Source organism: Schistocerca nitens, chromosome 8 (assembly GCF_023898315.1).
Source record: "Schistocerca nitens isolate TAMUIC-IGC-003100 chromosome 8, iqSchNite1.1, whole genome shotgun sequence".
In the NCBI taxonomy this organism is placed as follows: domain Eukaryota; kingdom Metazoa; phylum Arthropoda; class Insecta; order Orthoptera; family Acrididae; genus Schistocerca; species Schistocerca nitens.
Genome location: NC_064621.1, coordinates 176,723,748 through 176,747,221, shown reverse-complemented (window position 1 = coordinate 176,747,221; position 23,474 = coordinate 176,723,748).

Below are 23,474 nucleotides of genomic sequence, written 5' to 3'. Positions count from 1 at the left end.
GCCGCATTGGTCTTAGATCAGACTACGATACGAAATGCAGACTACTCTCCCAAATGTTCAGTTAAGAAAGCGCGACAGATAAAATTAAGTACTGCGAGAAGACCTCATGCAACGTTTGAAGGAGATGAAGACTGTAGCTATGCACCAAGGGAATTTTAAATTTGAAAGCAAATTCCAAATGTCTCATTCTTCCATCTTTAATGTTCCTTTTCTCTGCCTTCATTCAAGATGGAACTATCAGATTTCCTGTGAGTGATTAGACAGCTAAAGCGCATGTAATGAAACAGTATTATGTACATTTCTAGTGAAATAAAAATTTACGGAAAATAAAAGGATGGTCTTTTTAAAAATATAGCTCACACAGAAAAAAATTAATAATATTAGAGTCTTTAAACGATATTGTGTGATGTGTTAGTCTCAAGGTTGACAGGATACATGTAAGCATAAACTATAGAAAAATTAGCTCTATAGCTAAGATAGATTCTGTAAAAAGATACCTTATACCACATTTAATTTTAGACTGCGGAGATGTCAGTTTCACTTCTCCATTAGGTGTGTTTGTACCATGGAGTTCAGTGAACTCCACTGAAACATCAGTTCAATGTCAAGAATCTCGTAAAAATTTTTTTAGAAAACTGGTGGATGATGAGGAAGGTTTTTGCAAAAACTTTACACAAACAAGTTTAGATTTTAAGTACTTGCTGGATCAGAGCATGCCAGTGACAAGAAAATTAGACACAAATTATTCTCAGGTGTCACAGAATGACATCATATTTTGTTAACTGCTTTGAGATATTTACCTAGAGATGACAGTTATCCTTCATTGATGTACATCTCCTAGATATCTGAATCAAGTATTTCAAGAAACGTCCAGAGAATCTGGTGAACTACAATACGTGTGCTCCATGATTTTGAGCAGGTAATTATAGAACTAGTTGGATTTCAAATTGTTTCATTTATATACTTGGTCATATGCAAAAAATTGTTCTGCTTACTCATGAGATATAGCACTTTCTCCTGACTGTTGAAGTTTCTTATTTTTGGGGTGGACTTATGCTCGTAGATACGTAAGATTCTTGTTTGTTTTCAAAACACTTCAATCGTATTTCTCAGCAAGACATCGCAGCTTATCGTTTCTTACTACGTTACCTTTTTAGTCATTCATTTTAGTGTACCACAAGGTAGCTGAGTGGTAAGCGCGACAAAATTTCATGCCAAGGACCCCGCTTCGATTCCCGGCTGGGTCGGAGATTTTCTCCGCTCAGGGACTGTATGTTGTGTTGTCCTGTTTTCTCAGCTTTCTACTCCACGTCTTTCTAATCCACTGATCCACGGATAGCTGGTGCAAAGGTGCAATGGATCAGTTCTTGTTGGCATCCGGCGCACGCGGCTGACAATAAATAATTTTCCAAGTGCTGCCTGCTACAACACCACATGCAATGTGTCGATTTGCGTCAGTCTGGTTGAATTACTCCACCTAGCATGCGGCATAGCCGGAAACGACTTGTTTCCGACATGTTACCTTTGTGGAACTGTATCTGTAGAACTACCGAGCAGGAACAAAAATATCACTTCAGACGTATGTCAGACAGGACCGGGATACAAAACCCGTGCGGCCAACCGGTTCTAGGTATTCCGTGTTTTCCCCAAATATCTGTGATTTCTTTCAAAAGCATATGGTTGATTTCTTCAATCCGAGATTATGATTCGTCCTTGACGCTTTCTTCGTCGGCGGGTCGTTAAATCCTTCCTTCACTCACCTGTTTTGATCTCACATAGTCCGGTTGTCATAACTTAGACAAAATAATAAACACGACATTAACTAGGATAAACATAAAACACATTACAAGGATGCTGAGTTTATCAATATAACAATAGCGCTGCACAGAATTCCATATCACACCTTGTGGTATTATTTCTGATTTCATAGAACAATTTCATTGGGTCCTGGTGGGATGATTCCGTCTACACAGAAATTATCTCTTAATACTTCTGCATTAGCATATTATTTCTTCCTAGTCACATTAAAATTCTCACAGTTCTATAAGTATTCATTTTACAACGATTTTATTTTGTTGTGGAGACGCAATTGCAATAGCATTCTGAAACAATGGTTTGTTAAGTTTGTTAAGTGAGGAACTGCGGAAATGTAAGGTCCGTAGCTTACGAAAAAGCATATCCTCGGTACAAAATAAACGTGTAATGTCTTATGTTGTCCCAAAACCCATAGCATTTCTCGTTTCATCAGCTTCCAATGGCCCTTAAAAATTACATTCTTCCATCCGAAAAACCTGTAGTTGGTGGAATAACACAGAAGATAATGTTTTCTGCGTAATAATCATATGGAAAAATACTCTCCCTTTGTGCCCTATCATTTGCTAAAATCTCATTTCGATATCTGAAACCGTTTATGAAATATGAGGAATGTTATGGATATTTCACTATGGCTTTATAGCTGGCGCGGAGGGATCGTAAATGAGTGTGCTACATCAGATCAATTTTCTCGAGATTGGTGTCAGACAGAGACATCAGCGAAAGTCTGATGAAAAATTCAATGTGTTAACTAAATTTCAGACGCAGTAACATATTATGTAATACGTAACAAATGCAAAATCATAATGACGTCTAATTCCCATACCAAGCTTTCTATAATTTCGAGCAGAATGTCACTTCCATTTAAATATCACAGTAACTGCGACCATTAACGAAATGATGGGGACTTCATCATGGAGCTGACATATAAAGCTACAAGTAACGCACAAATGACTTTTACAGGGAGTAGTTTCTGTAAAACCGTTGAAAAAGATTGCAGGGCCTACGCCTCGATTGTTTTTTTGTTGTTAGAAATGGCGTGTGGTCACCCCACGTTGGTGGTCCACAAACTATATTGCAATAACGTAGTTCGTACTAGAAACTGTAGTTAGCTGTAGTTGTTCTCTTTCAATGGACACGAGCATCACCATACAATAGAGTATGCGTTATGTGCAGTACCCTTGTTGGTTGTAGTAAATGTATATATATATACTGAAGCGCCAGAGGAACTGCTATGGGCATGCGTATTCAAAGACAGAGAAATGTAAACAGGCAGAATATGGCGTTGCGGTCGCCAACGCCTTCATAAGACGACAAATGTCTGGCGCAGTTACTGCTGTTTCAATGGCGTGTTATCAAGATTTAAGTGAGTTTGAACGTGGTGTTATAGTCGGCGCACGAGCGATGGGACACATCAACCCGTAAGACCATTTCGCGAGTGTACCGTGAATATCAGGAATCTCGTAAAACATAAAATCTCCGACATCGCTGCGGCCGGAAAAAGATCTTGCAATAACGAGAGCAACGACGACTGAAGAGAATCGTTCAACGTGACAGAAGTGCAACCCTTCCGCAAATTGCTGCAGATTTCAACGCTGCGCCATCAACAAGTGTCAGCGTGCGAACCATTCAAAGAAACATCATTGACATTGGCTTTCGGAGCCGAAGGCCCTGTCGTGTACCCTTGATGACTGCACGACACAAAGCTTTACTCCTCGCGTGGGCCTGTCGACACCAACATTGGACTGTTGATGCCTGAAAACATGTTGCCTGGTCGGTCGAGTCTCGTTTCAAATTGTATCGAGCGGGTGGACGCGTACAGGTATGGAGACAACCTCATGAATCCATGGGCGATGTATAACAGCAGGGGACTGTTCAAGCTGGTGGAGGCTCTGTAATGGTGTAGAGCGTGTGCAGTTCGAATAGTATGGGGCCCCTGATACGTCTAGATACGGCTCTGACAGACGACACGTACGCAAGCATCCTGTCTGATCACCTGCATCCTTTCATATCCCTTGTGCATTCCGAAAGAGTTGGGCAATTCCAGCAGGACAATGAGACACCCACACGTCCAGAATTGCTGCAGAGTAGCTCCAGGAACACTCTTCTGAGTTTAAACTCTTCCACTGGCCACCAAACTCACCAGACATGAATATTACTGAGCATATCTGGGTGTCATGCAACGTGCTGTTCAGAAGAGATCTCCACCCCCTCATACTCTTACGGTTTTATGGACAGTCCTGCAGGATTCGTGGTGTCAGTTCCCTCCAGGACTACTTCGGATATTAGTCGCATTAGTCGGGACCATGCCACGTCATGCTGCGCCATTGCTCGCGAGGGCCCTACACGATATTAGGCAGGTGTACCAGTTTATATGTGGAACCTTAATATATGCATATGTCAGGGTATTGGTTGTTTTTTTCTCTGTGTCGGACAGTCTTCCCATAAACACGTCACAAACTCTACAGCCTAATGTTTTCTGCATGGCCATAACTGCACTCCTACGTGGACTACGCCTATTGTATACGCTAACCAGCTGCTCAGCATTAGTGGCTTGCTCTTGCCACATGGCCGGCCGTGGTGGCCGAGCGTTTCTAGGCGCTACAGTCTGGAATCGCGCGACCGCTACGGTCGCAGGTTCGAATCCTGCCTCGGGCATGGATGTGTGTGATGTTCTTAGGTTAGTTAGGTTTAAGTAGTTCTCCATAGTGCTCAGAGCCATTTGAACCATCTTGCCACATGTACTTGGAGGTACTAACCAACCTAAAACCATACTACTCCAAATAGCTCTAATTATTAGCCTGCAAATGAAGTAAATACTGATGTAATGTTGCTCAGTACACCATTCTCAGTCATGAATACAAGTATCTCCATTTATACCCGTTACACCTTGACGCCTCTCTACTTCCGAAATCACACTGTAATTGATTTTCTATCCATACAATACTGAACTCTCTCTGTCGCAGAGTGCTAAGAAAATTACAGTTCTTTAACTTTTAATTACGATTTTGAGACATATTAATATTACTCGAGACAGAACAAAACACAGCACCGACGCATACTGCGGCAAAAGCAGCGTGAAATCTGTTTACAGGCTTAAAGTGTTGTTTTGTCAAATGTGCCGTGGGAGAGTTGCATAGTACAGTTTTCCTTAATCAAGCAGTAATTTTCCTTGCTCCCACGAAGATGACCTAACTCGTCCAGATCATTTCATTCCAAAGATGGCACAAGATTCTTCTTGATCTCTGTAGTCTCTAAAAAACCTCCATATAACCGAGTTCTCTGTCTGTTACTTATCACCAGTGTGTACAGTATTCCCGAACTATGGCATGTCTCCGCTGTGATGTATGAAAATAAATGATACTATGTACAGGGTGTTTCAGGAGGAATAGTAAATATCTATTCTAGAAGGTGTTAGTATTGACTAGTTCGAATAAAACATTCCATCTAACGTATGTCCAACTTAACGGTCACAGGCGTTCAGCACAGACAAATGATGAAGTTCAAAGATATTCAAATTTCCTTTACGATATTTAAATTCCTTTACAACACGTGCAGCTGCTTTGAGTTTATCTTCACGTTTGTTATGAGGGCAGTCCTATTCATAATTCCAATGATCAATACGCCTCTCACGTTAGCTTTTTCTTTGTAGACTTTGCCTTTCAACCATCCTCATAGCCAAAAATCTAAAGGGGTAAGGTCGGAGGACCTTGGTGGCCGAGAAACGTGACTATTTCTGCTGATCCATTTCTCGCGGAATGTTACGTTCCTTACTAACTGAAGGTTGGTTGGTTGGTTTTTGGGGGAGGAGACCAAACCGCGAGGTCATCGGTCTCATCGGATTAGGGGCGGATGGGGAAGGAAGTCGGCCGTGCCCCTTGAAAGGAACCATCCTGGCATTTGCCTGGAGCGATTTAGGGAAATCACGGAAAACCTAAATCAGGATGGCCGGACGCGGGATTGAACCGTCGTCCTCCCGAATGCGAGTCCAGTGTGTACTAACTGAAGGTCCTCATCATATTGTAGTCTAAAGAACGTCTATAATCCAGAATGAAATTGTCACTCTGCAGCGGAGTGTCCGCTGTTATGAAACTTCCTAGCAGATTAAAACTGTGTGCCGGACCGAGACTCGAACTCGGGACCTTTGCCTTTCGCGGGCAAGTGCTCTACCATCTGAGCTACCCAACAGGACTCACAACCCGTCTCCACAGCTTCATTTCTGCCAGTACCTCGTCTCCTACTTTCCAAACTTCACAGAAGCTCTCACTTCTTCCAGGAGTGTGAAGTCTGGAAAGTAGGAGACGAGGTACTGGCAGAATTGAAGTTGTGGGGACGGGTCGTGAGTCGTACTTGGGTAGCTCAGATGGTAGAGCACTTGCCCGCGAAAGGCAAAGCTCCCGAGTTCGAGTCTCGGTCCGGCATACACTTTTAATCTGCCAGGAAGTTTCAACGTCTATAATGTTGGAAATCCGTTTTCAAGGAAGTCTGAGTAACGAGGGCCCTCTAAGAAAATTCGATAACATAACAGGCCCAATCAAGTGATACCTGTCACACCACACCACACGTTTACAGAGAAGCCTTTCCACAAAGACATGTGGGTTTGCGTTGGATCATGTATGTGAGCTGCAACTAAAAGTAGCTTCATCAGTAAACTGTATTAATGGATTACGCGGCGTCCGCCCCGATAGCTGAGTGCTCAGTGTGACGGATTGCCGTCCTACGGGCCCAGGTTCGATTCCCTGCTGCGTCGGAGATTTTCCCCGCTCAGGGACTGGGTGTTGTGTTGTCTTCATCATCATTTCATCCCCATCCGGTGCGCAGGTCGCCCAAAGTGGCGTCGAATGTAATAAGACCTGCACCAAGGCGGCCGGCCCTGCCCCGCAAGAGGCCTCCCGGCCAATGACGCCAAACTCTCATTTCCATTTCCATGGATTACGCCGCGATTTTCAAGTACTGTACTTTCATCTCCTTCTCAAAGATGTTGAATCAGCTGTAAATGTTAAGGATAAAGATCGGAAAGACGTAATTTCCGTCACATTCTTGTACGTGGAACACCAATCGTGTAGAAATTCTGGGTGTCCTTGTTGAAGGACTACGTGCTGTCAGTTGAATAAAGTCTTCTACTTGAGCTTGTTCATTTGCGCGTTCGGATGAAATTGGGCGCTGCACAGTTCAAGGAAAACACACCTAAACACTCCTGAATCCTGTACTCTGCGGTTAGGGAATCATCTCCCGTATTCTCTGTAAGCAGAGCGTTTCAACACAAAGTCCATACACGAATACTATATTAGTATACTCAGCATTTGTAAATACGTACATGATGCTTAGAAAATAAAATGGAATTGATGTATCAAAAAATAATCATAACTGCAAAACTCAGTTATTTTAGCTCAAGTACATCACAACTAGAACGTCAGAACAAAGATGATGAGCGTAAAACAAACTCGTAGCAACTGGAGTACCGACGCGAGAAATGGAAACTTGTGTCTGTACCTCTGTAACCAATAAAAACTGGAAACATGTTATATGGTATATTTTATTCGAATTAGTCTATACTACCAGCTCCGTAACACCCTGTATTTGAGTACGTTGTGGCCACAGCTGTTTGTTATTCTCCTATACGATGAATAAACAATGTAAGAAGCATAAGAAAATTCCAGAACAAAAATAAAAGTGAAAAAATGGTTCAAATGGCTCTGAGCACTATGGGACTTAACTTCTGACGTCATCAGTCCCCTAGAACTTAAAACTACTTAAACCTAACTAACCTAAGGACATCACACACATCCATGCCCGAGACAGGATTCGAACCTGCGATCGTAGCTGTCACGCGGTTCCAGACTGTAGCGCCTAGAACCGCTCGGCCACTCCAGCCGGCTGAGAGTGAAACCAAAGCGAAGATAAAGTATTTTGCTCGAAGATAAAGAAGGCGCAGAAGATCAGTTGAACAGACTGAAAAGCACATAACTCAAAATCTGAATCAAGAAGAAACGAAGCTAAGACCAAGTTGCTGAAGACTGATAATACGAAAAATGGTGACATGTTAAAAAAAAATTCGGGAAACAAACCTGAGCAGAAGTCGTAGAAGGATTTCCGTACCGATCAACAAAGAGTACTTACGGTGTCTGAAGAAAGGAAGATCTTTTAGACTGACGTACAGTAGTGAGGTTATACAACTACAGAGCTTTGATGCTATCAGGTATTGATATGGGATTGAGGAAGAAGTTTTTGAAACTGAACAGGTGGAGCATAAAGCCTTATGAAACTAAACGACGATCAACCAAAGCTGTATCAGATTGGTAATCGCCGTTTCATCGAATAACTGACAAAGCAGAGGTTATTTGCATAGAACATATCAGTAGTACTGGAAACGCCCGTGATCAATGAAAACAATTTATTTTCCGGGACTGTTATAACAAACTCAGTAAGCACTTCGTTTTTATTCTCAGCACAATCAGGACAATTTCAATATTAATAAAATTATTTTCAAAACAAGCTAGTTCTTTCGCTTTGATTTGATGCGGTCTGCCACAATTTCATCTTCTGTCAACCTCTTCATCTGAGAGACGTACTTAAACCCACTGTTCTCAGTTATTTGTTGGATGTTTTCCAACTGCAGTCTCTGTTACTCCCTCAATTATCATGGAAGCTATTCCCTCGTGTTTTAACACATGTCCTATCACCCTGCTCCTTTTTCTAGGCAGAGTTTTTCGCGTATTCCTTCCTGACTTATTCTACTGACAAACTCCTCATTTCTTAGCAGTCCACCTAATTTTCAGAATACTTCTGTAACTCCACATCTCAAATACATCAATTCTTTTCTTCTCCAGTTTTCCCTAACCGTGATTCACTTACCTGCAATTCTGTGGTTGGCACGTACTTGTTCAGAAATTTCTTCTTCATATTAAGACTGATGTTTGATACCTGCAGTCTTGGTTTGGCGAGGAACGCCCTCTTCCCCACTGTTAGTCTGCTATTAACCACGTATGTTTTGCCCGTCGTTCGTTACTTTGGTTCCAAGGAAGCATCATTTGCGTTCCCTCACTGGCTACGTAAGAACACTTGGCGACAAAGCGTCTTGCGTTCCCAACACACCTCACAGCGGAATCCGCCAACATTACTCTAGCAAGCACACGAGAAGTAGCACTTATCAAGTGACCTTCTGTACCAGAGTCTCCCATATTCATGCTGCAGACGAGAGTCGAAGTGAAACAGTAACTAGGTTTCAATCAGTGTTTCAATTGGTATTCGATAGCTCCATTTCCTATTTGTTTCGTTCGGTGCGAATGTGTTAACAACAAACAAATTGGTACTATTGATGTTATTGTTGTTGTGGTCTCAAGTCCGAAGACTGGTTTGATGTAGTTCTCCTGGCTAATCTCTGCTGCGTAGGTCTCCTCATCTGCATAATTGCTGAGACCTTCACCCATTATGTATCTCTGTCGGCACCTCAATAAAGATTAATGATTAGTTGCCGTCTGGAGATCCTGATGGGAGGACTCTTTCGCCTCTGGAATATTTTACCACCCAAGAGGATGCCATCACGATTACGCCTTACAGTAAGTAGCGCAGCATGCCCTCGCGAAAAATAGGGGATGTAGTTTCCTATTCATTTTATCTGTTCACAGTACGAACATAGCAAGATCATATTAGCTAAATATTAAAAGGCCAGATCGGTAACACTCACGGTGTTGCCCCTGCAACTATTGGAAAGGCTGCCGCCCGTCCTCAAAAACCATGGATTTGCGTGGCCTCTCCACAGATACCTCTCGGTTGTGATTGTACCTACTGTACGATTATTTGTATCATCGACGTACGCGAGGCACATCAACTCGGCAAGATCCGCGGTACGTCTTGATATCTGCATAAAATATTCTCGCTCATCCGTTCGCATTATGGTCTTTTAGTGATCCAAAAACTGACTTTCTGAAGTGGGCGTGACTGATACTGCTGTTTTAAATCAGTGTTGGAGTACGACGCTCCTTGGCTACTTAGGAGTCCCAGAATAATATTAGAAGTGACAGATTTCAAGAAGGCGCTCACTACAAGCTTTATTTTTAATGTCAGTTTTACAAAGTTTTAAATTTATTACTATAATGTATGTACCCAAATAGGTAAATGCCCTGGTTCTTTCATATTTTATCCTGACTTTCTTTTCAGTATACGTCTACGAAATGAATTTTCAGTATTTATTCTGGAACTGCACCTGGTCCTTAAGGGCAATGGGAATAAAGGATTGAAACAGACAAGATGACCCCACACACCGCAATTCCACCTACACTCTCATAACAGTTTATTACATGTGCAGAGCGAGTGAAACTATCTTGAACCTATAAGACAGCTAAACAAAAGCACGGGCTCCAGCTGTCCTTCTGACATATGCCAAAGAATGTTGCAATTCAGCAAAACAACAAATCTGATAGCAGCGCAGGAGATTCGTAGGGGGCACAGAAGTAGGAACGTATTACTTCTCTGAGAATTAGCATGTCACTGCAGTGTGAGACGGCTATCCGTCACTGCGAGAAGGAGTTGCCACAGTGAGGGTCAACAAGCTGCTTGTCTGTGAAAGCTGCTGTCTGACTCTGGAGTACCTCCTTCTGGTCTCTCAGAGGTACGTGTGTGTGTGTGTGTGTGTGTGTATGTGTGCAGGGTACTGCTCTCTCACGAATGCCTTTTTTTTGTTGCAGCTGGGGGATCGATCAGTTTTTCGTCTTGGTGTTGCACACATTTCACGATGCTATCTTTCGTTTATTGTGTTACTGCTGTATGTTGACAGAAAGGTAGAAATAAACTTGGCTCTTAACCTGCCCCCACTCCTCCACCCTCCTCATTTTAGCTGACGGCAAGAATAGTGTGATGCACAGTTGTTATTCTGCGTATTTTCTGTACTCTTACTGATGCCTTTAGTGTATGTCTTAGCGTGTTACAGAATAGGCAGCTAATGCCATGGTAAATTTTTTTTCAAATATCCATACTTGTCCATTGTAATTTCATAATTATCTTCCCTATCTCCTCTTTTTTATTTTATGTAAGGTTTTAGTATATATGAGGTGAAAAAACATAAGGAAAGGAAACGTTTGTGACGTGTCTAGGGAATAATGGAGCTATTTGCCTGAAATGCTATATATGATGTACATATGAGATTTTTTTGCAAATCATTTCAGGCAAATAGCATGATATCCCCTAAACAGGTCACCAGTGAAATCACAGAATTTTTCTGAGCTAATGAAGGAATGTGAATACTTTTGTGATGTTTTAAAATTTAATGATGCCTACAACGTCAAATCTCTCTTTATTTTGATCCATTTGCTTTCGACGAACACATTTCTCCCAACGAGAGACTACATTGTTGATACCGTCACTGTAGACTCTTTGACCCTGTTGATGGAGCCACAACGCCACCTCTGCTTACACCACATCATCACAATCAAAATGAAGTCCGCGAAGATGCTCTTTAAGTTTTGGATACAAGAAGAAATTCGGATGGAGGATGATCGATGACAGTGAATCCAAGGTTGCAGATTCCGTAGCACTCGTTTCTGGTCTGATACTGAATGAGAGGTACCCCATGTGTGGACGAAGCTCGATTACAGCACGCTGTATCTTACGTGTCGGCATAATTACGTTTCACACTGCCATGTTCAAATGGTTCAAACGGCTCTGAGCACTATGGGACTTAACTTCTGAGGTCATCACTCCCCTAGAACTTAGAACTACTTAAACCTAAGGACATCACACACATCCATGCCCGAGGCAGGATTCGAACCTGCGACCGTAGCGGTCGCGCGGTTGCAGACTGTAGCGCCTAGAACCGCTCGGCCACACCGGCCGGCCTGACATGTTACACGCTAAATGAGAAGCCTTCTAGCGGCAAAGAGCTGCAAATACGTAGACATGAAAAATAAAGATGTATAATGTTATTGATGTTTGTTTCATTTTAAAAGCTTTAAGAGTTTTCACATAAAAAATTCGGAGGCATTATTTTTCAGCACGCTCTCGTAATACCACTGAAGATATTTCTTTTTGGATTTAATCACTTAATTCCTGTAGCTATTTCGCATAGGCTTCCATGCACTTCTCGTTTATTTCATTCCCTACTGTCACTCAGTGACCTGGTTACATCGGGCAAAAACATTTCATTGACGGCAGCAAGGTGAGGTTATTCCGTCTATGAAAGCATTTCACTGACAGAGTCAAGGCAATTTGATTCATTCTTGAAACGATTTCACTGAGGGAGAAAAGGTGACTTTAGTCCATCCTTGAAACACCTCACTGACGAAGTCAAGGTGATGTTAGTCCGTCTTTGAAACCATTTCACTGAGAGAGGCAAAGTAAGGTTAGTCCGCCGCTGAAGTCATTTCACAGACAGGGGCAAGTGAGTTTCATTCCTCCTTCTAACGTTTCACTGATCAAGGTAAGATGAGGTCAGTCTGCCTTTGACAAATTTCACGGGGGAAGGCAAGACGATGATAATTTGTCTTTGAAGCTATTTCACTAAGAGAGGTAGGGCAATGTCACTCAATCGCTGAAACCATTTCACTGTGGGAGGGAAAGTCAGGCGATTCATCCTTGAAACCATTTCACAGAGGAACTCATAGTGAGGTTGGGCTGTCTTTGAAACCATTTGACAGAAGGTGGCAGGGTCTGGTTGGTACTTTCTTGAAACCATTTCACTGGGGGAGAAAAAGTGAGGCTACTCTATCCTTGAATTAACCTCTTAAGTATTAATCTAGACTGTCTCCTATCTGCTCCATGTTGCATTTCTTCCGTCGATGTCCTCGAAGTCGGTAGCGCTATCACGCTGAAAATTAATCTTGAGGCTTCTCATTGGCTTGCATGAAGGTACCATTAATAAATGGAAATCAGGGATACCGTGACGATAGGTTTAAGGCGACATTTATAGAAACCCACTTCTCGTATTAACGGACGTAATTAGCTCAGAAACTATTAATGAAGTAGTGTACATTGAAATCTCAGCTGAATCATGCCCAAGTGCCGACTAACAGACATGGCGCTCCAAGATCTTCCGTATAACATACACTCCTGGAAATGGAAAAAAGAACACATTGACACCGGTGTGTCAGACCCACCATACTTGCTCCGGACACTGCGAGAGGGCTGTACAAGCAATGATCACACACACGGCACAGCGGACACACCAGGAACCGCGGTGTTGGCCGTCGAATGGCGCTAGCTGCGCAGCATTTGTGCACCGCCGCCGTCAGTGTCAGCCAGTTTGCCGTGGCATACGGAGCTCCATCGCAGTCTTTAACACTGGTAGCATGCCGCGACAGCGTGGACGTGAACCGTATGTGCAGTTGACGGACTTTGAGCGAGGGCGTATAGTGGGCATGCGGGAGGCCGGGTGGACGTACCGCCGAATTGCTCAACACGTGGGGCGTGAGGTCTCCACAGTACATCGATGTTGTCGCCAGTGGTCGGCGGAAGGTGCACGTGCCCGTCGACCTGGGACCGGACCGCAGCGACGCACGGATGCACGCCAAGACCGTAGGATCCTACGCAGTGCCGTAGGGGACCGCACCGCCACTTCCCAGCAAATTAGGGACACTGTTGCTCCTGGGGTATCGGCGAGGACCATTCGCAACCGTCTCCATGAAGCTGGGCTACGGTCCCGCACACCGTTAGGCCGTCTTCCGCTCACGCCCCAACATCGTGCAGCCCGCCTCCAGTGGTGTCGCGACAGGCGTGAATGGAGACGTGTCGTCTTCAGCGATGAGAGTCGCTTCTGCCTTGGTGCCAATGATGGTCGTATGCGTGTTTGGCGCCGTGCAGGTGAGCGCCACAATCAGGACTGCATACGACCGAGGCACACAGGGCCAACACCCGGCATCATGGTGTGGGCAGCGATCTCCTACACTGGCCGTACACCACTGGTGATCGTCGAGGGGACACTGAATAGTGCACGGTACATCCAAACCGTCATCGAACCCATCGTTCTACCATTCCTAGACCGGCAAGGGAACTTGCTGTTCCAACAGGACAATGCACGTCCGCATGTACCTCGTGCCACCCAACGTGCTCTAGAAGGTGTAAGTCAACTACCCTGGCCAGCAAGATCTCCGGATCTGTCCCCCATTGAGCATGTTTGGGACTGGATGAAGCGTCGTCTCACGCGGTCTGCACGTCCAGCACGAACGCTGGTCCAACTGAGGCGCCAGGTGGAAATGGCATGGCAAGCCGTTCCACAGGACTACATCCAGCATCTCTACGATCGTCTCCATGGGAGAATAGCAGCCTGCATTGCTGCGAAAGGTGGATACACACTGTACTAGTGCCGACATTGTGCATACTCTGTTGCCTGTGTCTATGTGCCTGCGGTTCTGTCAGTGTGATCATGTGATGTATCTGACCCCAGGAATGTGTCAATAAAGTTTCCCCTTCCTGGGACAATGAATTCACGGTGTTCTTATTTCAATTTCCAGGCGTGTAGTATAGTGTCGCGCTTCTTCGTATTCTTCCGAGTGACTATCGCCGTCAATTCCAAGTTTGCTGCACCGGAATAATGCTACAACTGTGGCTGACAGCTGATAGACTTCGTCTGCTATTTTCTGTATCAAAACTGAGCTACGGTGGTTAACGTTTCTTATTTTAGTTATGACTGATAACCGTTCCCGGTTCATCCCCAATCTAGATGTCAGTGTGCAATACATGTTTTCACGTGACTCCTAACACCATCCACTTGCTATAAGCTCCACGTATGACGACATATGTGCTGCTCAAGTTGTCTCAGGCCGTGGGATCAGCATCCCACTACGATTAAGTAGCTCTATAAACTATTCGTAATCTTTACGTATACTCTCAGTAATAATTAAAAAATAGTTTAAGAAAACATAAAATGCCCGATTCCGATGAGGCATGTCAAGTAGTATTAACTTTGTTGTGTCTGTTTCTATATCTTCGTCTAAAAACAAGTAATCAAACAGCTTACATTATTTGCAATGATGAGTGTCTGTCACATGCTATATAACATTTTAAACAATATACTGAAACACCTAAACAGGAAATAACAATAAGTAGAGTATAGAATATTTCAATAATGTTGTGTCTCGGAATGGATAAATACAGTGCATGTATGGTTTTAAAGGGAATCTTACAACATTCTTCCTGCAAAATAGTGGCAAGTTCAGGGGGTGGATTGCGATGACGCATCCTCCTCTCAGAAGTAGACCACAATGGCATGGGAAAATTCTTCTTGCGCTCACAAAACCAGGCCTGGACGATGTGAGCTGTGTGAAGAGGAGCCCTGTTGTCTTGAGAAACAGCATCGCCGTTGGGGAACAAACATAGACGTGATCAGCAAGGATGGTGACATAAACTTTTGCACTAATGTGACCTTGCTGAGTAACCATGCGGTCAATGGGGTATCACGGTGTGGCTGCCTAAATCATCACCGAGCTCTCGCCATTTTCCACTCTTGGGATACAAGGTCGGCCAGAAGTTGGGAACAGTGTGAAACAAGATTCATCCGTCCAAATGGCTTTATTCCATTACCCCATAGTCCAGATTTTATGTCTTAGGCACCACGTTTTTCCTGTTGCAGGCATTTGCATTACTGATGAGTGGTTTCGAAATCCGAGCTCGGCCTGCAGTTCCCAACGTCTGTTGTTTTGGCACTGACAGTGTTCGCGAATACGACACCCAGCTCTGCAGTGACTTTTGCAGCTATGGTCCACTTAGGTTGGTTGGCTGGTTGATTCGGGGGAGAGGACCGAACAGCGAGGTCATCGGTTCCATCGGATTAGAGAAGGATGGGGAAGGAAGTCGACCGTGCGCTTTTACAGTAGCGATACCGGCAATTAAATGAAGCGATTTATGGAAATCAAGGAAGAACTATATCATGATGGCAGGACACGGGATTCAACTGTCGTCCTCCCGAATGCGAGTTCAGTGTGCTAACCACTGCGCCATCTAGCTCGGTCTTCCTGTTATTTTTCGACACTGTCCTGTTCAATGATTGTCACGATCACTTGAAACACACTTTCGTCCGCGTTGTGACTTAGCGAATGATGTTTTTCCGCTTTTCCTGTATGGAGTATAAATTTTCGATACGGTGCCTCTTGAAGCATTAAACACTTCGGCTACCTTGGTTATGGAAACACCCGGCATGCAAACAAATATGCTCACGTTCGAATTCACTTGGCACCGACGTTACTCAACTACTCTGTAGGAATCAGCATGGGTTTCGAAAAAGACGGTCGTGCGAAACCCAGCTCGCGCTATTCGTCCACGAGACTCAGAGGGCCATTGACACGGGTTCCCAGGTAGATGCTGTCTTTCTTGACTTCCGCAAGGCGTTCGATACAGTTCCCCACAGTCGTTTAATGAACAAAGTAAGAGCATGTGGACTATCAGACCAATTGTGTGATTGGATTGAAGAGTTCCTAGATAACAGAACGCAGCATGTCATTCTCAATGGAGAGAAGTCTTCCGAAGTAAGAGTGATTTCAGGTGTGCCGCAGGGTAGTGTCATAGGACCGTTGCTATTCACAATATACATAAATGACCTTGTGGATGACATCGGAAGTTCACTGAGGCTTTTCGCAGATGATGCTGTGGTGTATCGAGAGGTTGTAACAATGGAAAATTGTGCTGAAATGCAGGAGGATCTGCAGCGAATTGACGCATGGTGCAGGGAATGGCAATTGAATCTCAATGTAGACAAGTGTAATGTGCTGCTAATACATAGAAAGAAAGATCCCTTATCATTTAGCTACAAAATAGCAGGTCAGCAACTGGAAGCAGTTAATTCCATAAATTATCTGGGAGTACGCATTAGGAGTGATTTAAAATGGAATGATCATATAAAGTTGATCGTCGGTAGAGCAGATGCCAGACTGAGATTCATTGGAAGAATCCTAAGGAAATGCAATCCGAAAACAAAGGAAGTAGGTTACAGTACGCTTGTTCGCCCACTGCTTGAATACTGCTCAGCAGTGTGGGATCCGTACCAGATAGGGTTGATAGAAGAGATAGAGAAGATCCAACGGAGAGCAGCGCGCTTCGTTACAGGATCATTTAGTAATCGCGAAAGCGTTACGGAGATGATAGATAAACTCCAGTGGAAGACTCTGCGGGAGAGACGCTCAGTAGCTCGGTACGGGCTTTTGTTGAAGTTTCGAGACCATACCTTCACCGAAGAGTCAAGCAGTATATTGCTCCCTCCTACGTATATCTCGGGAAGAGACCATGAGGATAAAATCAGAGAGATTAGAGCCCACACAGAAGCATACCGACAATCCTTCTTTCCACGAACGATACGAGACTGGAATAGAAGGGAGAACCGATAGAGGTACTCAGGGTACCCTCCGCCACACACCGTCAGGTGACTTGCGGAGTATGGATGTAGATGTAGATGTAGATGCAGACGCAGACGTCGTATAATTGTGCCCTGGTGAAAAGGCGTATTGTCATCCATAAAAATTCTATTGCTGTTTGGGACATGGCAACCATGAATGGCTGCAAGCGGTCTCCAAGTAGCCGAACCATTTCCAATGGTCGATTGAGTTAGCCCAGAGGGCCCTGTCCATTCATACAGCCCACACCATCATGGAACCACCACCAGCTTCCACAGTGCATTCTTGACAACTTGGGTTATGGACTGTGTGGTCTGCGCCACACTCGAAGCCTCACGTCAGTTTGGAAATTGGAAATTTGTGGTAAGGACGATGGGACCAAACAGCTGACTGAGGTCATCGGTCCCTAGGCGTACGCACTACTTAGTCTAACTTAAACTAACTCATAAGGACAACACACACACCCATGCCCGAGGGAGGACTCGAACCTCCGACGGGTGGAGCCAGTCGAACCGTGACAAGATGCCTCAGGCCTCACGGCTACCCCGCGCGGCTAACGTCAGTTCTTACCAATTGAAATCGGGACTCATCTGAACAGGTCACGGTTTTCCAGTCGTCTAGGTTATAACAAATGTGGCCAGAAGACCAGGAGAGGCGCTGCTTGCGATGTTGTGCTGTTATCAAAGGCACTCACCTCGCTCGTCTGCTACTATAGCCCATTAACGCCAGATTTCTCGGCACTGTCCTAACGGCTACAATCGCCGAACGTCCCACATAGATTTCAACGGTTATTTCAAGCGGTGTTGCTTGTCTGTCAGCACTGACAACTGTACTAAAAAGCCGCAGCTCTCGATCGTTAAGAGAAGGCCGTCGACCACTGCGTTGTCCTTGGTGAGAAGAAATGCGTGAAATTTGGTATTCTCGGTGCACTCTTGACACTGTGGACAGCGGAATAGTGGACTCCCTAACGATTGTCGGAATGGAATGTCCCATGCGTCTAGCTCCAACCGTTGAAGAGACTTTAAGCACTACGGGACTTAACATCTGAGATCATCAGTCTCCTAGATTTAGAACTACTGAAACCTGACTAACCTAAGGACATCACACACACCCATACCCGAGTCAGGATTCGAACCTGCGGCCGTCGCAGCCGCGTGGTTCCGGACTGAAGCACCTAGAAGCGCTCGGCCACAGCGACCGGCTGCATTTACGTTCAAGCTGAATTTCTCGCGGAGCTCCCATATTTTTGTTCAACAACTGTATGTCACTATTAATGACATGAGTCGACCTTTGCCTCAGTTAGGATGCGAGGCATACCGTTAGCCGTGGTACAAGAAAACGTCCGTCAGCTAGTGTGTGCAGAGTGGACGAGAATTGCGAATGAGTCTTCCCGAATGCAAGATCTGTTGAAGTCGCTTGAGACAGACGCAACCCGCTCAACGTTTTGCACCGGATCTTCTTCACCTAACGGCTACGGGGATTCCGTGCAGCGAAAGCTGTTTCGCCTATAGAGACGGGCCAATTACGGCGTTTGGCCACGCACATTTGTGTGTCGGTGTGTGTTATTACATGTGCTGATTGGCGACGCTTGTCAGGAAGCCGACGTTTCTCTCCATTCTCTATTTGCTCCTTTTTTTCTTTTGGTCCTTTTCGTCTCGTCACTCGTACGCCGACGGCTGTCCGAGTTTCACGGGGTCTGTCGGATGCCCGTGAGCATTGCGCAACTTCCTGCGCTGGACTTCCTCTTTCCGGCTGTCCAGAAGACAGCATGCGGAATTCACCGCCTTGTCGGCGACTTTCTCCGAGCATCCAGTTCACACGGCAGCGCCCATGGCGCCAACGCCCTCCTCGTTCCTGGTTCTTCTGACTGACCAGACTTCGACAAATGACAAGTGAGTAAACGTTGCTATCAGAAATCTATAGTAACTACTACGAGGAGAGAGAGTTCTCACTGGTTACGCTTAACTCGACCATAATAACAGAACAAAAATCTTGAATACTGTCTTACTAAATATACACCGAGATGACAAAAGTCATGGAATACCTCCTTTTGCCTGGAGTAGTGCAGCAAATCGACGTGGTATGGACTCAACAAGTCGTTGAAAGTCCTCTGCAGAAATATTGAGCCACGCTGCCTCCATAATTGCGGAAGTGTTACCGGTGCTGGATTTTACGCACGAACTGACCTGTTGGTTATGTCCTATAAATGTTGAACAGGATTGATATCGGGTGGCCAAATCATTCGCACGGATTGTCCAGAATGTACTTCAAACCAGTCTCGTGGCTCGGTGAAATGGCGTATTGTCATCCATAAAAATTATATTGTTGTTTTGGACATGGCAACCATGAATGGCTGCAAATGGTCTCCAAGTAGCCCAACACATCTATTTCCAATGATCGATTGAGTTAGCCCGGAGGACCCAGTCCATTCCATGTAAATACAGACCACACAATCATGGAGCCACCACCAGCTTCCACAGTGCATTGTTGACAACTTGGGTTATGGATTGTGTGGTCTGTGCCACACTCGAAGCTTAATGACAGTTTGGCAACTGGAAATTTGTGGTAAGGACGATGGGACCAAACAGCTGACTCAGGTCATCTGTCCCTAGGCCTAAGCACTACTTAGTCTAACTTAAACTGACTTACGTTAAGGACAACACACACACCCACGCCCGAGGGAGGACTCGAACCACTGACTGTTGGAGCCAGTCGAACCGTGACAAGACGCCTCAGGCCTCACGGCTACCCCGCGCGGCTAAAGTCAGTTCTTACCAATTGAAATCGGGACTCATCTGATCAGGCCACGGTTTCCCAGTCGTCTAGGAGAGGGCGCTGCTTGCGATGTGCTGTTAGCAAACGCACTCGCCTCGCTCGACTGCTACTGTAGTCCATTAACGCAAAACTTTCTCCGCACTGTCCTAGCGGATACAATCGCCGTACGTCCCACATCGATTTCTGCGGTTATTTCAAACGGTGTTGCTTTTCTGTTAGCACTGACAACTGTACGAAAACGCTGCAGCTCTCGGTCGTTAAGAGTAGGCCGTCGACCTCTGCGTTGCCCCTGGTGAGAGGAAATGCGTAAAATTTGGTATTCTCGGCGCACTCTTGACACTGTGGACGGCGGAATAGTGAATTCCCTAACGATTACCGGAATGGAATGTCCCATGCGTCTAACTCCAACTACCATTCGGTGTTCAGAGTCTGTTAATTCCCACCTTGCGGCCTTAATCACGTCAGAAACCTTTTCACATGAATCAACTGAGTGCAAAGGCCTGCTCCGCCAATGCACTATCGTTTTATGCCTCTTGTACGAGATAGTACCACCATCTATATATTTGCATATCACTATTCCATGACTTTTGTCACATCAGTGTTTGTAACCTGCATCTAGAATATTAATGTTCGCAATTAAAAGTTATTAAATAAGTTTGATCGTGTTTTTGGTTAAGCTTTATCGTGACAGTTATTGATATTGAATGAATCAACAAGTTTTGTGTCACCAGCCCCTGTTTGTTTATTTCCATAACGCTCTTTCCGAGTTTAACCCTCCATCAACAGTCGTAACGCAATACATACGTGCCACATTAATCCACATAAATCTATCTGCTGATGGAGGTTCAAACCTCTGAAATGCATTGTATAAGTAAATAGTGGCTGGTGATAGTTAAATTGTTTCTTTCGATTAATAACATCGAAGAAATGAAAGAAAAATTTTTCTCTCTGTAACATTTCGTCAGTGAAACCTTTGCAAAATTGTTCATGTACAATATCTGAAAAGATGCAATGCCTTAATCGCATGCTTCCGAGACCAAGCAATAATAACCGTTACTAGACTGAACGGTACTGCATTGCACTCTAACTCAGCGGTTATCCAACAGGAAAAGGAATAGAATAATAATAATAATAAAGCGGATGGAATGAGAAGTGGAGTAAGATTTTTTTGTTTTTCAGACAGATATATAGCTGCTGTGACTATACCAAGTTATGCTTATCAGTTAAACTGTTTTCCGTTAAAAAAGGTGCCCAGTTTTGGAGAAGTGTTGGACTTTCCCCTAGACAGCAAGTTTTGTGCATTTCCTCTAATTTTTTCCCTTTTTTATTGTTAGGGTTAGTTTTTCTGTTTGTTGTCATCTTTATCTTCCAACTTTCCCTCCACTTTTTCAATCTTTTAAGTTCTAAACGTTAACGTCACCAGAGATCTTCAATTCTTTGCTATGTTTCACGATGTATTTTTTCTACTTCTACTTTATGAGTTCCTCTATTCCTCGTTACAATGACAAGTTAATTGTTCCTGGATGACTTATCATAGTGATCGGCAGCCCCTGTCCCGTGAAACGATTTTTTACGAGCCACATGATAAGGGAGAGAACTGCAAGAGATTATCAATAAAAATTTTCTGCGTGTTTGTTAGCAAAAACACCCTGAAGAAGGTCGCAACAATGTCCGAAATGTCGGTAGTTTTACATACTGACAAAGCGGTCACAAACCAAGAAAAATTTTATTGATTGTGACAATGGCTGAGGAAGCCTACGTTTATATTTAAGAGATTTTGTCTGATTAGTACGAGTAAATACCCGCACATTTCAAAGCAACAGTTAGAAACAGCACCCGGTAGTTTTAGCTCGGGAAGCGTATTTCGCCGTGACCAATTGGGCTCATTTCATTATAGACATGGCGACTGAGACCAAATGTTTCTAAAACCGAGGAAAGCCTGTTCCACCTCTCTAATCGCCTTTCATCAGCAAAGATCAGTCCACAGTTCGGCCCTCTTGGCACAGTCAAACGAAAGCTCAAAATACCTGGGAGTCACTTTAGACAGAATTTTAACATACAAAAAACACCTTTACAACTTGGCCAAGAAGATACAAACACGAGTGAAACTTGTGAAAAAGCTGGCAGGCAGTACATGGGGAGCGACCACATCAGTCCTCTGAGGAGCAGCCCTTGCACTGGTATACTCTGCAGCAGAATACTGTGCACCAGTTTGGCTCAGAAGCGCCCACGTAAAGAAAGTAGACGTCCAACTGAAATCAGTTATGAGAGTAATTAGTGGTACAGTCCGGTCTGCACCTACTTGCTGGCTACCAGTGCTTTCAAACATCTGTCCACCAGACTTCCGTCGAAAGGCTGCTCTTTACAACCTCTGTCAGCAAGTTTCTGAAAACAAATTGATCGCTCTTCATGACGATTTGCTATCACTGCCCAGGAAACGCTTCAAATCTAGAAGACCAGCATATGAAATGGGAGTCAAAATGCTATCAACAGGATTCGACCGGGACGCAGAGTGGAAACGTGAGTGGTAGGCTACAAGAACCCGAAACCACGGACTTGTAGACAATCCAACAGTTCCAGTTCCAGGCTTCCATGAACCAAGGGAGGTGTGGGTGCAGTTAAACAAATATCGGACTGAAGAGGGTAGGTGCAAATACAACATGCTAGAGTGGGGCTTTTCAAGTGACAGTGTGTGTGACTGTGGTGACACCCAAACAATGAGCCACATTGTGAATGACTGTCCAATCAGACGCTTCCCTGGTGGCATTGAGAAGCTCCACCAAGCATCCCACGAGGCACTCCGCTGGATCGAGTCCATCGACATCCGAGTGTAGTCTGAGCCGTTTTAAAACTTGTGTACTGTATATAATTTCACATGTTCATTTTTATATACTGTATGTTTCTTTGTTTTGCTAAATGTGTATTACTGTAATTGATGCATGCGATACTAAAATAATTATAGATTACAGCGCAGCGTGAAAGCATTAATTTTGTGACGACGTGCACGCTAGTCCGGCCTTAGTTGTGTTCGGCGTTTGTGATGCAGCAAACGGGGTTCGAAGTTTAGGAACGTGTAGGAGCGTCTATTCCTCGGGTAACAGTGTCTTTCCGCCAACTGTTGTATAGTTATGTATGGCGGGTTTTAACCTTCACGTACAAAGGCAGTGACTACATCAGTAAGGATAGTTGAAGTTGAAATATTCGTTTCAGGCTGAGAAAATAATAAGGACTCGGACAAACACTTCTAACGAGAGGAAAATAGGTCACATCACAAAACCTTTTTGGCAACTTGAGCTACATTCATCCCTATTTGTAAACGAATTTCAAAAGGTACTAATTTTATTACATGATTTCGTCGGAATCAAGGCGTATAATATTTTCCTGGCCACACGGATTGAGCATAACATTTCTAGAACCAGACATTTAAGAAGTCATCTGTTTCAAAATGTAAACAAAATTTCTCTCCAAGCGTCTATGTCGCGTTTTTTTCTTAAATTGCAACATATCTGTCATATACTCGTAAATTATCTTTTCTGCTCAGCTGATGTTCGTCCGCAGCTCGTGGTCGTGCGG